This window comes from Xiphophorus couchianus, chromosome 3, assembly GCF_001444195.1.
Source record: "Xiphophorus couchianus chromosome 3, X_couchianus-1.0, whole genome shotgun sequence".
Classification (NCBI taxonomy): domain Eukaryota; kingdom Metazoa; phylum Chordata; class Actinopteri; order Cyprinodontiformes; family Poeciliidae; genus Xiphophorus; species Xiphophorus couchianus.
Window position 1 is genome coordinate 6984558 of NC_040230.1, and position 16190 is coordinate 7000747.

The following is a 16190-nucleotide window of genomic DNA, read 5'->3' on the forward strand; positions in this document are numbered from 1 at the left end:
CCTTTTTTATTCTTAAAATGTTACAGTTTTCAGAGATTTTATGTATATCTAAGCAAATAATTTTTTCCAAATATAAATTTGAATTGTGGTATGCAAAAGTTTCCAAACCTCCTTCTACAAACAAAAGTGTTTGCCTTTTTTTTTTTTTTACCAAATAGCCCAAGATCAGCCAGATTGGATGGAAAACATCTTTGAACAGTTATTCTCAAGTATTTCCTCAAATACTTAATTTGGTTTATGTCTGGACTTTGACTAGGCAATTCTAACACAAGTCTTGGTCTTGTGGAGGTGCGAGTTGTCCACCTCCTCAGTAATGGCAAGGTCCTACAGAGGCCTGCAAATAAAACATGAAGCACTTGAACATACCTGAATGATTTAAAACAGGAATGTTTAAACTGAGGAAGAACTAAAGTATTCAGGATACTTTCTGAAAGAGATTCATCATTAATTATAAAAAATTGACTTTATTTAAGAAATATTTATTTCAGATGTAAAAACTAGTGCATTAAAAATACTGTAGGCTGTTTAGTTTTTATAAATTTAAATAAAATACTGTCACAGACTTCGCCATGTTGCTTACGCCGCAATGCATCATGGGTGTTTGAAGCATGCTAGGTGTTAATGTGCTACTAGCTCCCTCCTGCCAAAACGGCCATTATTATGCATACAGAGTGACAGCCCTATCAATTTGAACCGGACATTGTTGAAATACAAGGAAATGCGCAAATGATAAGCGGAAATGAAAGTGCGTAGAACCAAACGGATGAAAAGTGGGACGAAAAATCTGGAGTTTGTGCTGCTGCTTGGAAAAGCCAACCCAGAAATGGATCGTAGCTGCAAAGAGCTCCAGTTTCCAACTGAAGCTGTTAACGGTAAGCATCTGGATCAAAACGTTTTCTTGGCTATATTACTATTGTGAATTAGACAGACGTAAACTTTAAACACTCATTTATTATCTTCCAATTTGTTTTGTTTTCACGCTAGCTCTAGCTAATGGTGTTAGCTTTAGCTAATATAGTAAACAATAGATCACAAGCTAATCACGTTCAACGCTAACGCTTGAGGCAGTTTCCCGCTAACTAGATGTTTTGTACAATTTTTGAAGTAATTGTGAGTTCTTCTTCTTCTTCCTTTTTTTATATGTATCACAAACACAAATATTTAGATTTCCAGTAAAATTACAATAAATTTTGGCCAATGTGTCACTAGTTGTGAAGATTGACTTTGGACACCACTGAACTAAACTCCTGCCATCCTCACTCTGGTTTTATGTTATAGGTGGTTATTAGCCTAGAAAGTGAATCTATGTTTCAGTCTCTACTCTCAATGCAGCTTAATGCAATAAATGAAAGGTGAAACCTGCAAGGTATATTTAAAACTTATTTAGTGTTTTATATATTATTACTATTTTCAAAGGTTCTTAATTTAAAATATACTTAATGTGTTATTTATTTATTTACATATGTATTTACTTATTTATTAAATAGTTCTATACTAGTAGTTGTTATTCTTCAAAGTAAAGTAAATAAACTCTTCTGAGCATCCAATTTGGGATTGTTTTAGTTGGAAATTATGCAAACAATGCCCAACTACTTACATATCTACTTATGTTTATTATTAATGTACATTTAATAAAACTGAAAAGTCAAAGCTCAAAATTAAATGTAAAATTAACTTTTTATGACATATTCCTAATAATTGCTAGTTTTGAAGGGGAAATGGCCTTTTTGTAGCTCCTAGACATCTTCATTCTCTTTACTATCCAAAAGCAGACTAATAGATGCATGGAATGAGGCTTAGACTGAACATCAGTGTTGAGCAGAGTAATGGGTCCATAGGAGGACATGAATGAGCCCAGACCACGACATGCTGCAGGCCCAGCAGTCCTCCTCATTCTCCTGTGCAGTGTTGCACAAGCCTGCTGAGAGTACAGCGTTATAATGGCTCTCACAAACATGCGGAGACAGGGGCTCCTCATTTAGCCAAACGATCACTTAGCTCCAAAGCTGCAATGAGCTGCTGAAGCCCGCGGAGAGCAGGAGGTGTTTGAGGAGTTATTCAAACATTTAAAAAGCCAATAACTCCACTAAATCTGCCAGGATGTTTCATATTTACATTTGATTTTCTGAACCCTCCCACACAGAAACAATAATGTGGCAAAAAAAAAAAATTAAATAAATAAAAAAGTAATATAATGGCATCCTGTTTGAATCTCAGCTGGTGTCAGGTTTAGACATTATCCAAGAAGGATTTTAGATGGAAATGTATTAACCCTAATTGTGCTAATGATGGAAGGTGTTCTGCTGCAGTCATGAAAAAAAAGTGCAACGATCTTAAAATGAAAAACAATCACTTAAGAAATGAATTCACAAAACATCTTTAGGTCCTGTCTGAGTGGTGGCCATTTACATGTTATTGTCAACGTGTTTTGCAACTGTTGTTACTTCTGTTTTGCTGAAAATCAGCACATAAAAAAATTTAAGGAAAATCATTCTGATATCTGAATGGATATAATGTAGGTATATTGAAACAATATTTTTACATTTTGTAATGTTTTACTGATCAAAAATGAGCAATGAAAACATTAATTGCTCAGCAGGAATTAAAAGTTCATCATTCAAGGGCTGTAAATAAAATAAATTCATAATCAGAAGTTAAATGTCAAAGTAAAAACCATGGAAAAATATCTGCAATGATCTCAAAGAAGCAATTGCTGATACATGTCAATTTGAGAAAGTTTATGAAGCTAAATAACTCAAATAGTTTAAACTCCATTATGCTACAGTGAGACGGTTTTACTCAGCTGTCAATTTTCCCAGCAAATTCACCTCAAATTGCAAAAAACCCAAGAGTTCCATCTCAGACTCTGCAGACCTCTGTTAGTATGTACAGTGTTTCTGTACATATTACAGAAACGCTCTCTAGGCCCCAACCACAAGACTAAAAGATAATCTCTAAAACAGCTCAAGTTTGGCTCAAAGTTGGTCATCAACAGGACAATGATCCCCATTGTAGCAGCAAAATATGACAAAATGGCTGAGAAAGAGAAGAATGAAGGTGTTACAGTGTCTACATCTCAGTCTGATTGAAATGCTGTGATGAGGGTGTTTTTACGTCTGGTAGACTTAGTTTGATTGGGGAATGAAATTGCAACATTTGTTACGTTTTTAGCTGCTACGGTTCGCTTTCACACTGCACTGTGTCAAACAAACCAAACCAATTGAAAAACTTATTCCACCTGCTCGCCTGTGGTGGTGCTGCACCAAAAACCATTGAAGGAAACAACATAAAAACTTCTGAAGAAGACACGAGCTCAGCTTTCTTCTTCACAAAATGTAAACAAAAATGGAGTAGAGTCAGATTTGAGCAAATTTAGGATTTCTCTTTTGTCTTTGGTAAAAGATTATGAGACATATCTCCCACTTGCACCAGACTCTTGTGTTTGTTTTGCATTTGCCACTTGGCATTCATTGATGCATTTAAATGGTGCCAAAGTTCTGAGCTGAGACCTAGGATTGTAAGTGGACCAAACACACTGGACTTTCTAGGCAAACAAAAGGATTGATGTACAAAAACAAAAAACCTCTATGAACCAAACCAGTGTTGTAAAGAGGAATGGACCCCAAACGTTATCTTTAAAGCCTGGTGTGATTTTTGTTATTGACTTAAATGAAAGGGAACATACCTTTCTCCTCCTACCAGTGAAGGAATTTCTCCTTCATATTTAATTGTTTTATGTCTTCAGACAGCATAGTGGCAATACAGTTAACTGAAGTACAGATTTCAGTGTTTCACCCTTTGATAGGTAGGTTCAGAAAAGAAAAACCAGCCATAGATTTCTGAATTGTTTGCACAATGATGCACTGTATCCTAACATGCCGACTGTGAGGCTATGAGAAGCAGAATAGAAAAGAAGAAACATCTATTAGTGTAGTAATTGCTGCACGATTAGCAGACGTGCTGTTTGGCATTGCTTTAGGTTTTTCAGCAGAGTTTTGGAAGAAATGGACCTACTGGAGCCTCCTGATACAATAGAGCTGCTTGGGTGGCCATACATCCTGCATGTCTTACTCCCCTTTTCCCTTCTCTTTTTCTTCTCTCCCCCTCCACCCCCACGGGTCTCTCCTTCGATCAATCCTCCCCCTCCTTTGCTTCGCCTGCCTGGACTGGGACCAGCTGGCTTCATTAGAGGCCTCTTCCATTCCACATTGCCTGGTTTTGTCTGTTCCACATTTTTTGACTGTTTTATCTTAAGCGCTGTCCATCCGCCGGACTCTCATGCATATTTTCTTGGCATTTTTGCAGCCATACAACTGGCTTCTAATGAAACAATCCATGTGTCCATTGTACAGCTTTTCCTTTTTTAATTAATCTTTGTGTCTGCCACCTCTCTTTTTTGGACCCTCATTGTTTGCAATCACTGGGAGTGGATGAATTTTAATGCTCTGGACAAGCCGCTGCTGGATTTTTGGGCAGCAGTTTGAAGGAACATTCAAAGTCAAACACAACCTGTGTATTAGGTTTTTGTCCTTTATCATCAAGTGATATGTTAACATAGTTATTTATGTTTTAGAGTACAGTAAAACCATTCAAAATGTCCTTCTATTGTATCTAACTTTTTAAAATCCATTCTTAATCTGCTTAATCTTTTAAAAGCCCCATTATAGCTGAAAAGTCAAACAGTATTTTCTGTCACTGTGTTTCTGTTTGATTGAGCTCTCTCGTTGGATGGCGTCCACCTTTGATAGAAGCACCAGTGACTTGCTCACCCTGCTTTTTTTCCAGTTAGTCATTATTTGGTTTGGAGGGATAACAGGACTGGTGACTAGACCGCAGATGGTTGTGTTGATTGTTTCCTGATAGGGTAAGGTTGATACACAGATGGCACAATAGAAACTGGTGTCTTCAATGGGCAGAAGGTAGCGCAGGCTAAGAAGTATTTACAGTTAAAGCCTGTCGTATAATTGTACAGTATATTTTCTGGAAGCCCGGCTGACACTAACAGAGGTTCAGAAAGCTGTGATAAACGTGTTGCTGTACTAGGGCCCAAACACTTTCTCGTTATGCATTATTTCTGGGAAGTTGATGCTCCTTTGACATTAAAATATCAACTGGCCTCTTAAAGAGTGTGGAGAGTTTAAAAGGATTGACAGAGCCAAAGCAAAAAAGCTCCTTTTGAAATTTGTTTCAGTAGAGTTTTAAAGCAAAGGAAGATACATCAAGTAATAAGTAGCTCATTTGGTCAGGATTTTTATCCTTTTTTTTTTTTTTAACTATTGACCTACTTTCAGTAGTAAATGCAACTAAAGCATTCAAATAAGATTGAAAATCTACAATCTGACAATATGAGCTTAAAGATGTGATGGAGTCAATCTGCTCAAAGACAGCTGCTTTAGAAGATTGTGTTACTGACTCGATGGAGGTAGAAAGTGCCCAAGCAGATGTCATTGCATGTTGCAACAAAAGCTTGAGCTTCAGGCAATTCTCAATGTTACCATGTCCAGGATGACTGAGAATCTAAACAAATGTTTCAACAAGAAGGAAATCAGAATATAAAACAGATTATTTACAGTTTGGAGCAAGTGACTGGGGTCTTGGAAGACTCTTCTGCCTTCTGTGTTCATTATTCTTACAACAGTGTTGCCATATTTGTTGACTTTTTTGTGTTTTTGTTTCTTAGTTTGCTCTTATTTTCAGATCATTGTAAATTTGAACTTTTGTCTCTTAAAGCACAGGTGTCAAACTCCAGTCCTGGAGGGCTGGTGTCCTGCAACTTTTAGATGTGCCTCTGCTGCACCACACCTGAATAGAATAATTAGGTCATTAGCAAGGCTCTGGAGAACTGATCTACACAAGGAGGAGGTAATTCAGCCATTTCATTTCAGTGGTTTTTACCTGTGGAACATCTAAAAACTGCAGGACAGCGGCCCATGAGGACTATAGTTTGACACGCCTGTGTTAGAGTATTGTTTTTTTCCCGTTTGGTTTCTAGATTGTTTGAGTCTTGGTTCATTTCTTGTATGTTGCATTCACACCAGCCCTGTTTAGTCTGCTTTAGTCTAACTCTAGAAAGTCCAGGTTAGTTTGGAGAGGTGTGAATGCTAAATCGAACTCTGATGCGGACCAAAAAACAGAACTCTGGTCCGCCTACTAACCTAGGTCTTGGTTCAGTTGAAGCGAACTGTAGCGGTGTTTGAATGAATGCCAAGCGGATCGCAGACCACTACAAAAGCAGGAAGCAGACTGTAGCATAGGGCATTCTGGGTAAATCCAACCTAAACAAATGCGAGAGTCTAGCGCTAATGGGAAAAATGGGTCATGGTATTTTACAAATACAAAAAGAAATCATGCTACTGTTAAAATCTGATGCTAATCCATTTTTGTTTACATTTTGTGAAGAAGGAAGTTGCGCTCATGTCTTCTTCAGAGGTTTTTGTGTCATTTCCATCAGTAGTTCTTGATGCAGTGCCACCAAAGGTGAGTAGGGGAACAGATTTTTCAGAGGGTTTAATTCGTTTGACAGTGCAGTGTAAAAGCAAATCGTAGCAGCTGAAAATGTAACAAATGTTGCAATTTTGGACCCCGAACTGAATCCACCTTACTATCAGGTGTTGATAACACCTTTAGTCTCTGTCAGTTTCTTTCTGCCACAGCTTTTCCTCATCACCTCAGATTAAGCTATCTGGTTTAGTTGTCATTTTCCACCCTGTCTCAGTACTTAAGCTCATGGTTTTTTATTGTTTCCTTGTTTGTATCTATGACAAAGCTCCTTATCCTGAACACAACTGCACACATGATGAAAGTTATATTAGGACTTAGCAAATCAGGACACATTTAAATGTCAACTATAGCTTACCTCAAGTATACATTAACATAAATTTTACACTGTCAGAACAACTGCATTAGACTATGTTTTGTCAGAAATTGATTTGATTTCACATAACCAAAGCTCAATATATCTGTAGTAAGTGCCAGTAACACAGGCCCTCTATAGGTCAAACCTTTTAAAACCTAAATAAAATTTACTTTCTGATACATTAAACAGCAAGTACTTTTTCCTCTTTCTTTGTGCTTCCTTCCTTATACTTTCTGTTCAAAAGATTTAATCTAATTCTTTATTTATGGTTCACCATTATTTATTTGTTTGATTATTTTGTAAATTATTTATCTATTGAATTATTAATTCTTCTTCATGACTTTTTGCTACATTATTCATGACTTAATTTGAGATTATTGCATCAAGATGCCGCATTGTTGCGGTGTTGGATCGCCTTTTCCCATCAAGTCAGACAAGGATATTAAATCTCCCTCTCATGATTTTTTTTTTTTTCTTGAATTAAAATACGTAGAAAAATGATCCTGAAAGCCAGTTATTAACATACGAACTGTCCCAGATAGAGGTGTGATTAGTCTAATGACAAACACAGAATTACTCTTCGATTGATAGTTTTAAGACAAAAACTGTAGCAGAAATCTTCATTTATTTATCGCTGGTTACAGTAAAGAGCAGCCAATGTGGAATGTACACATACATTTTTATTACCTGACTAAAGCTCTTGAGTTGTAACACTGCTTAAACTCTGGAAATAAAATATACTTAAGAAATAAAACATACTTCTGTTTTTATGAGGTTGATGGAACTGTTTAGTATACTTTGGACCAGCAGTAGCTCAGTGGGGAAACTTAGCTGTATGTCAACTGAGATGTTTTTCTGCATTCAACTCCAGTTGCTGCAACATGCCAAAGTGTCCAGAGCCATTTTGTTTACGTTTACTATTAGTAATGTAGATAGACAGCTTGCAACAAAGTCTGATTTCTTATGGTCAATAACTACTGTGCAGCAAAATAAAACAAATTTTCTTAAATTATGTGGCATGACTAGATGACTAAAAGTCTTCAGTCTGGTGCTTTAGTCTCAACTTGCCCCTTTTTCAAGGGCAGTTTTGTTTACAGAAACCTCAGTATGCATTTGATTTGTTATTTATTTTGGATATATAAAATGGCTTCCACTTCTAATGCAAAATGTTCAGTAGAGTTTAAACTTCATTGATCTTTAAGAGGGTGTACTTGCATTATTATGCAAAACGAGGTGAAATAAAAAAAATAAAATAAAGGGCCAGTGTTCTGGTTTTTGTGTTATTGCTTTTTGGTTCAACTATTAATCCCCTTAGATTTACTAAATTGCCATATCCTCCCACTGCTCTCCCAGCTGTTTCCATTTGTTAATCAGTTGATTCCTGTCCAGTAATCGCTCTCCCCTGTATACATGCTTCTTGTTTTCCTTTAGCTCTTTTGCAGCTCTTCCTCTCATGTAATATTATAATAACTTTTTCAGTTATATTTTTTGTTTTATGTAAATTGGGGGGATTTCAGTTTATAAAGATTTCTTTATTTTGCATTTACTTTGCCTGCATTTGGGTCCTTAGATTCCAATGTTTGACATATGCAGAGGTAATTAAGTTTTGTAATATATTGTATGTTTTATCTTTAGCTTAACAAAGAAACACGTAGATTTAAGGCTACATATCTGAACTCAATCTGTTGTTTTCTGTCCACAGATTGAACTACTGGCCAAAACTTGTGATGATCCATGGTTCTTTGGAAACTGTGGCAGGTTTCTGCAAACCTCAGTAAGTAAAATTTAAACACCACTACTTTGATGATTTAAATTTAAGATGTAACTTAATTATCCATGTGAGGGCTTTTTTGGTTATGGCACTTATAAACATATTTTTGATGTTTCTCACACTGTAAGCCATATATTTTGTAAATGTCATTGTCAACAAGTTTTAGTCTTCCATTAGGGAGTTGATGAGGTACCAAGAACCATTTGTAATGGTAATGAAAAAAAGAATAAAATCATCAAACTGGTTCAAACAGCAGCTTAAGTTTTCCTGGAATTGACAAAGCTTTTTTTGGATCATATCTTTCATATGCAGGGTTGTATTGAAATAAGGTGATAAGTTTTACTTTTCTGTCAAAATGCTAGCCAGTTGCGATCAGCAAAACTTAATTTAAATTATCATCACCAATTTTTTGCATCATTATGTTTGTGTGAAGGCATTTGGGGTACCTGGTAGGAACAAAATAACTGATATAGTGATGCATAAAATAAAAAGTTTTATAAGAACTCTACCATTTGTACCATTTTGTACAAAATTTATGTTGGCCACTAACTCTCAAGTTGGCACCTGACTTGCATCATCCCATTAGTAGCTCAAAATCAATTATATATACAGGCTGCAGCAGAACTGAATTATTTTACACTGCTTATAAATTCTTTGAAGCTATTGATGATGTGATCCATGTTAGTGCTATTTTTATGAAAACAGAAAAAACACAATACCAAAACTACTTCTAGAAAAATGGTGGTAAAGTTACCATGTAAAACTTCAGGAAATGGTTTTATTTCAATGCTTAGCGATTCCTTTATACATCATTTGTGAAAACAATCCATACTTTTTTTAATACTTTAAGTATTAAGTCTACCTCAGATGTCCGTCAAGAAGTTCTAATTTGACTAAAATGTTCACATAGTCTTGAAAACAAAGTTTTGAATTGTGAAATCTTTACTGAATTTAGTAAAGACCATACGAAAAAGGCATTCTTGTTTTTGTTTTTGGGAAATTTGTTTAAAATGTCATCTATTTCTTGTGAATCCAATCCCATTTCCTCTCACCTCTAAGCTGAGTTTACTGTTTCAGCCCGAGTTAGATGATGTGAAAGTTAGTGACAAGAACTAAAACTGTCTTTCACCTGACAGAGTGCTAGTTTTGTGATATTTTACTTTCAAATTTAGTTTTAATTCTTGCATTTAGTACATCTCACATACGTATTGAACCAACATGCTTAACATTTATGAGGGTTAAACAATAATGGCTTGCCTTTGGCTACCCACCTGGACTTTACGTTGAAATATAAAAATATTTGACGATGCAAAATGTACCTTCATCATATTTTTGCTTCTGCTATAATCTGCATTCAACTGTGTTGTGCTTGAGGTATTCAATCTATAATCCTTCAGAAATTCAGTTTAAATAATCTGTATACATTAGATAAGGACTGAAGCTCTATTATTATAGAAATTTGGAAACCTATGCTCATATCTGTTGGCCGCTTTTAATCTGAGCGATATGAAAGCTTATTTCTGTGTTTTATCTGTTACAAGACACTGCTGGAAATAAGCATCTGTTAAGCCCTTTAAAATTTTGAAAAGTGATCCGTATAGAAATGCAGAACAAATCTGATGTCACAGTCTCTCCTTTTTTATCAACTTGTTTTAAAATAGGGATCTGCACATAAACCCTAAACACTGATAGCATAATCTCTGCATCAAAGAAATCATAAAAATATTTACATTCTTTAAGATGCTGTACATTTAAAAGCTTGTTGTTTTCCCCCCTCCGTACATTATTGACAGTTCAATTCATATCAACCGACATCTCCTAAGCACTTCACGCCGGATCAGGACTGCAGTGTTATCTGGAATGGAAGTGGAAAACTAAAGGAAGCTGTCATGTTGCATTCAGAGGGAAGAGGTGTGTGCAGTGGGGTCTGATGTATGTGCTGCAGAGATAACAGTCCCGAGGCGGCACACTGGGGCAACAGAAATATTCCTCTTCATCACTCCAGCGCTGTCACTTGTACGTTGACACAGATGATAACTGTTTGTACGCAGCCCATTTCAAAAGAGCACCATCCTCTTAAAGGCTCTCAGGAAGCAATTTGTTCTCTGCAGCAAAGGGTGTTAACATGTCAGATGTTGCCAAATGTTAGACCTTCATCCATTCTTATAACACATATACACTCCTTTTTTTAACCTATTAGGCAGAAGAATCAGATTTTTATGCTTAAAATATAATCAAATGTAGTTTAAAAGTTTAAATCATAACCCAAAAACACATCTGTTGAAAGAAAACTGAATCTTGTATGCAAAATGTCATACAAGATCTTGTATGCAAAATGTCATACAAGATCTTGTATGATGTTGTGTGATAGTTTTTTTTATAGTTCTTTTCAAAAGAATGCTTTGCACAGAGATGACAGTTTGTGACACACAGATGCTGTTTCTAGTTTACGAGATCTACTCTCTCATTAGAAACACAAATATTTTTCAAATGAAGATGGATGTAATTGTGTTTAGGTGGACTCGTTTGGAGTTGTATTTGTAGAAAAATCACAGGAATTTCCATCCAGATGAACAGGGAAGATTTTTAATTTCATTACCAAAAGATCATATGCCAACAATGAAGCATGGGAGTGGCAGCAACATGTTCTGTGGTTACCTTTCTTTAATTTGACTGGGAATTTTCTCAAAGTGGAATTATGAATAGTTATAAATGCCAATCAATTTTAACCCAACACTTTCAGGTGCTCGATAGAAAGTAGTGATGCCCGATTTAGCGGTCCTAGCATCGGTATCGGTCAATATTAGTCATTTTTAACTTGTCGGTATCGGCCCGATAAATAAAACTAGACCGATATGAACAACTGACATTTGTTTTTATTTGTCTATAGCGGTTTTATTCACAAAGGCGTTGAAATGGTAGTGAAATGTATATATTGGCAAATATTTATTATCTGCCCAAATTTTTATATTAGTCCGCATCTAATAGAAAGACAAAGTAGGGTTTTTATTTTTCAGCTTCAGCAAGTCTTAACATGCATTTAAGTGAACAAATGAACTTAATTAGAAGAAAACTAAAGATTTAGAATGGCTGAACCAGGGTCCAGAAATAAATCTGACAGAAAATCCATGGAGTCACCTTAAAAAATGTCAGCACAGTCTGATGGTTTTGGAAATCTTTTGAAAAAGCAGAATTGGAAAGCAATACCAAACCAAAATCTGGGATGCCGCAAGGGAATCAAAGATTTTAAGTCAACTTTTGCACTCCAAACCAGCAAAATCCCAAATTGGCAAAACAAAGAAATGGAAGCAGGTAAATAGAACTGTAGAGATACTATATTTCGTTTGCTACTACTATTTTTGATAAATTATCTGTTTTATCTGTGCTTTTATTAGACACTGGGCTCTTAATAACAAACACAGCTGGGGTCACCCAATGAGCCTTCTGAGTGACAGCAGACTCAGGTTTTCTGATCTTACCAACATTCACACCCACTTCACACTAAAACCTGATATTCTTTGCGTGTAATTTCACAAACATCTGCTTTAATGAGTCCCCCCCCACCCTGCACAAGTCTCCCGCAAACTTGTGATTGACTTGACTATAAAAAGTAGATGAAACTGTAAATCATGAGACATATTGTAAGATGTACTTCTGTCTTCCCGTGCTCCATAATGAAGCAGTCATTATGATTATTTTATAGGACTGAAGTTTTTAAAAACTACAAGAATGCATTACTCTGCATAATGAACAGATGTTGTGGCAACAAGCACATACATTATGCATAAAAAATTATTTCAATTTTGATTGTAGACGCTGATTTATTGAGACAAGCCTAGCTTACAACAGTAATGGATTTAGGATGTGCTTTTGTTGTGTTATTTCCATAATTAATAATAGGAAAGCAACACATTATATATGCTTTGTATTCATAAAGATAAGAGCATTTGAGTTATAACAGATAAGATGCCGCTTGCTGAACTTTAGAACAGCCAGGATTAATTAGACGTAAAACTTAAACTTGTCTAAATGACAAATAAGACACAAATTCTCTTAATGTCTTCTTGCTTGTCGTCTGCATTTTGATATGCTGAAGAGAGGAGCACAACAGATGAGATAAGATAAAATAAAGGAAAGGAAAGATAATTATCACAGCATGATGTACTGTACAGTAACAGAAAGTCATTCTGATCTGTTTGTTATATTTATCTCCAGGATCAAGAGAGAAAAGTCAAAAGTATTTTGAAAAATTTGTCTGAGAGCAGATTATTTTTATTCCTCTATGATCATTTTTTTGAAAGTTTTATTTAATTATGTAAATCTAGCTTAAAATATAACGCATCCCTTTTCAAAATTTCAAGTTTTCAGCTCCTGAATTGATGCATTTGAGTTTCGTTTCAAAGATATATCACAAAGTTTGTGTACATTGACTATAGATAATGGATAGTATATTTTGTAAAAGAAGAACCAAAGTTTGGTGTCTTTTGTAAAAGCTGAATATACTCAGTTTTTTATTCTATATAGTTTAGAAGCAACTGTTAAGCTTAAATCTGTGTAATTACAGTAAATGGCACTTGATGAAAGGAAACATTTTTTAACCACATAGAATGCACTAAAAAAGGAAACTTTAATCCAACTTAAATAAAGTGCTTGAATTGGTAGCAAATCATTTAATGAAGTTTATTAAAGTAAATTTGATAAAAGTGACCTTATGCTTCCTTGAATGAGTTAGGATTATGCAAAACATGTTCATTCAATTTTTTTGAACGAAATCTTTCTTAGATAATGAGATTTTAGTTTTTGCTCAGTTCTGCCTATCTTGATCTATTTCAGAATGAGCTATTTTAAGGCCTCTTGTCACTTTAAATCCACTTAAACTGCTGTTGACCACGCCCCCAACTCGATGTTTAATGTGGAAATGGCTGCCAACCAATCCACAACTATGCAACCGTACATCTTTGAAAAGCAGAAGTAGAGCCTTCTTCACTACCAACAAGAATGCATCAAAAATATATTTTTTATAGGGTCATTCTAGGACTTCTTCCATCATATTTGATAACCTTTATAATGGAAAGTCCATGGGAGCATATTCTCTCTGTTGTGAGAACCTATTTTTACTTTTTTTTTGCAAAAAGTCTGAAGTGAACTTGGTTAGAAATCTTTTAAGTTTTCTGTTCCATCTTCTTGAACTCAGCTGCAGAAATACATAAACCTAAAGGTTCTGTTTATCAATGTTTTTAAGGATGTATTAAATGTTTCAACTCAGGAATTTTTTAATTTATTTATGAAGGAGTCAACTTTTTCAGTTTTCCTTTCTGTAAATGCTGCAACCTCTTGCAAAAGAGATTTTTAATCTCAGTGATATTTTTCTGGGGAAATAAAGGGTAAATAAATTAAGTGGTTTCTGAATGGTAAATCAACAAAAAGACTCATGTCTTTTCCAGCAGCCATTGTGAGCATACAGCGGAAAAAACAGCTGTATGTTCTCAACTTGTGTTGCTAGGAGATGGACTGAGCTACACTGGGGTTGCTGGGTAACGGGTCAGTGCCTGCAGATTTGTGGCGTTACATTCTGGAGGTTTTCGAAAGCTTCATTTTTCAGACACTGCAAAACATTAACTTATTGACAAAAACTGGCTATGTGTGTTTTTTTTAAGTGCTTCTACTGTTCTTAGAAGCAGTAAAAACCCAAATGGGAAGCATTTGGGTTTCCAAACCCCCCAAAAAACAAAGTGTGAATTTTGCATAATGCGTCCCCTTTAAGTTCAAACTTAATGTTGTATGTTTGGGATTGTTATCCTGCTGGCTGTCTAAAAATGGTTTTCTTAAGGATTGTCCCTGTAAAGTTACCCATTTTCCTAACTAAGCAGCTTACAGGCCAAACAGTTTTATTTGGTTACATCTGAGGTGGACAGGGTTTCCTCAAGAAAACTTGCTAGGCCAGTCATCCAGCCTGCTGCCATGTTTTTCAGTTTAAAGATATTTAAAGTTGACTGGGAATTTTAAAATATCATTTGATAGTTATGCGTTATTGGAAGACTGGAAGGTTAATACCTAAACACCAACTATAAAGTCTTAAAAGAGGCAATAGTAAAAAAAAAAAAAATAAATAAATAAACAATGCTAAGCCTGGTGAGGGCACAAGTAAAGCCTGGTGGCCCACCAGGCTTTTAATACACTGTAGGAAACCCCGGAGTAGAACACCACCTTCTACATTTCTGCGACGTCTTTCATAGCTTATGGCAAAGGGCATGACTTCTTTGGAGTGTACAACTTCTTTCTGCTCAAATAGTCTCCCCCTAAACAGTGGATCTTTTGGCTTCTTCTTAGTTTAGTTTAAGTACATTATCATGTCTCTGTGGGTTTGTAGTTGTGCCTTTTTTTTTTTTTTTTTGCATCTTTCCATTTTTAAATGGGCAGTTTTGTGAGATGTACAAAACTCGTGCTAATGACTTATAGGAAAGCTCTACCTCTGATCTGTCTGCTGTGTTACTTGGTATTCGTGATGCATTTTGTTCACAAATTTTCTCAGACTTTTACTTGTAAATAATTTTTAAATTACATGAAAATGAGTCATTCCACTTCATATTTATGTGCTGCTTTGTGTTAATCTTTCACATCAAATCCCAAAAATCTATGAAAGATTGTGGTTGTAAGATGATCTGTAAAATGTTTTGCACGGCCCCAGTGGTAGTGTTAAAAGAACAGTGTTAAAAATGTTAGCATCAAATGTATTTTTGAAGCATGTCAAAGAAAAAGTTTTGGGTAGGAATACACAATCATAATTAAAATCACTAAACTATAACTGGTGTATCCACACAGTGACTGGTTATGAATGCAATTTCTAATGAAGGTATTACTCTGAAATTATAAATTAATAAGGTATTTGTTGTTTCCAAGCTTTTAACCCGAGCTGCACCAGCAATGAATTCAAATCACCTGAATATTAAAGTAAAAGGCTCTGAATGGTGATGTGAATGTAAATGACTGAGAGGTGTGTGTGTGTGTGTGTTGTTTTTAAGTCTTTTGTAAACATCCTTGTCTGGCTCTTCACCCTCGAAGGACTGCAAAGCCACACAGTGTGACCCTGTTTGGGGCAGACACGTCCGCTTTGCCTCTGCTGGACGCTCCATTGCAGATGTCTGTTCAGCAGAGTAGAACCTTGTGGAACAAGTCCAAGGCCTGGTACATGAGGAACTACATGGAGTGGGACGGAGTTTGGCTCCTCACATTAGAATTAATGATTTGAAGACACATAGTCGGTGAATAATTGATTCCAGCCCCGAGGATGGTTAGGAGCTGAGTAAAAGACTAATAAATCATTTGTGGTGCTGCCAGTTGTCGCTTTCAATTATTTCTGGGTTTGTGATAAACTTCTGCACCTGCCAGCTGCTGGTCCCACAATTCCTTGGAGCAGAAAAGAGCCAAGTTTACCCGAACTTTGCTCTCGGCCATGATGAAAACAGCTGCCCTGTAGCAAGCATGGAGGTACAACCAAAGATAAAAATTTTCTTCCATTTTTTCTTGATCGTATTTTGAATTTCTCCCATACTTTTATCTTCA

At 35.7% G+C, this 16190-nt stretch overlaps 1 long non-coding RNA gene across 2 annotated transcripts; it reads left to right on the top strand.

The window, feature by feature from the left end:
* The first annotated feature begins 509 nt into the window (after positions 1 to 509).
* On the top strand, positions 510 to 15952 carry LOC114140528 (uncharacterized). 2 transcript variants are annotated; one of them, XR_003594607.1, is made up of 3 exons: positions 510 to 872; positions 8559 to 8630; positions 15690 to 15952. It is a non-coding gene; the product is annotated as an uncharacterized LOC114140528 (long non-coding RNA). The 2 variants fall into 2 exon arrangements; XR_003594606.1 differs by lacking the exon at positions 15690 to 15952 and adding an exon at positions 10421 to 10924.
* The last annotated feature ends 238 nt before the right edge of the window (positions 15953 to 16190 follow it).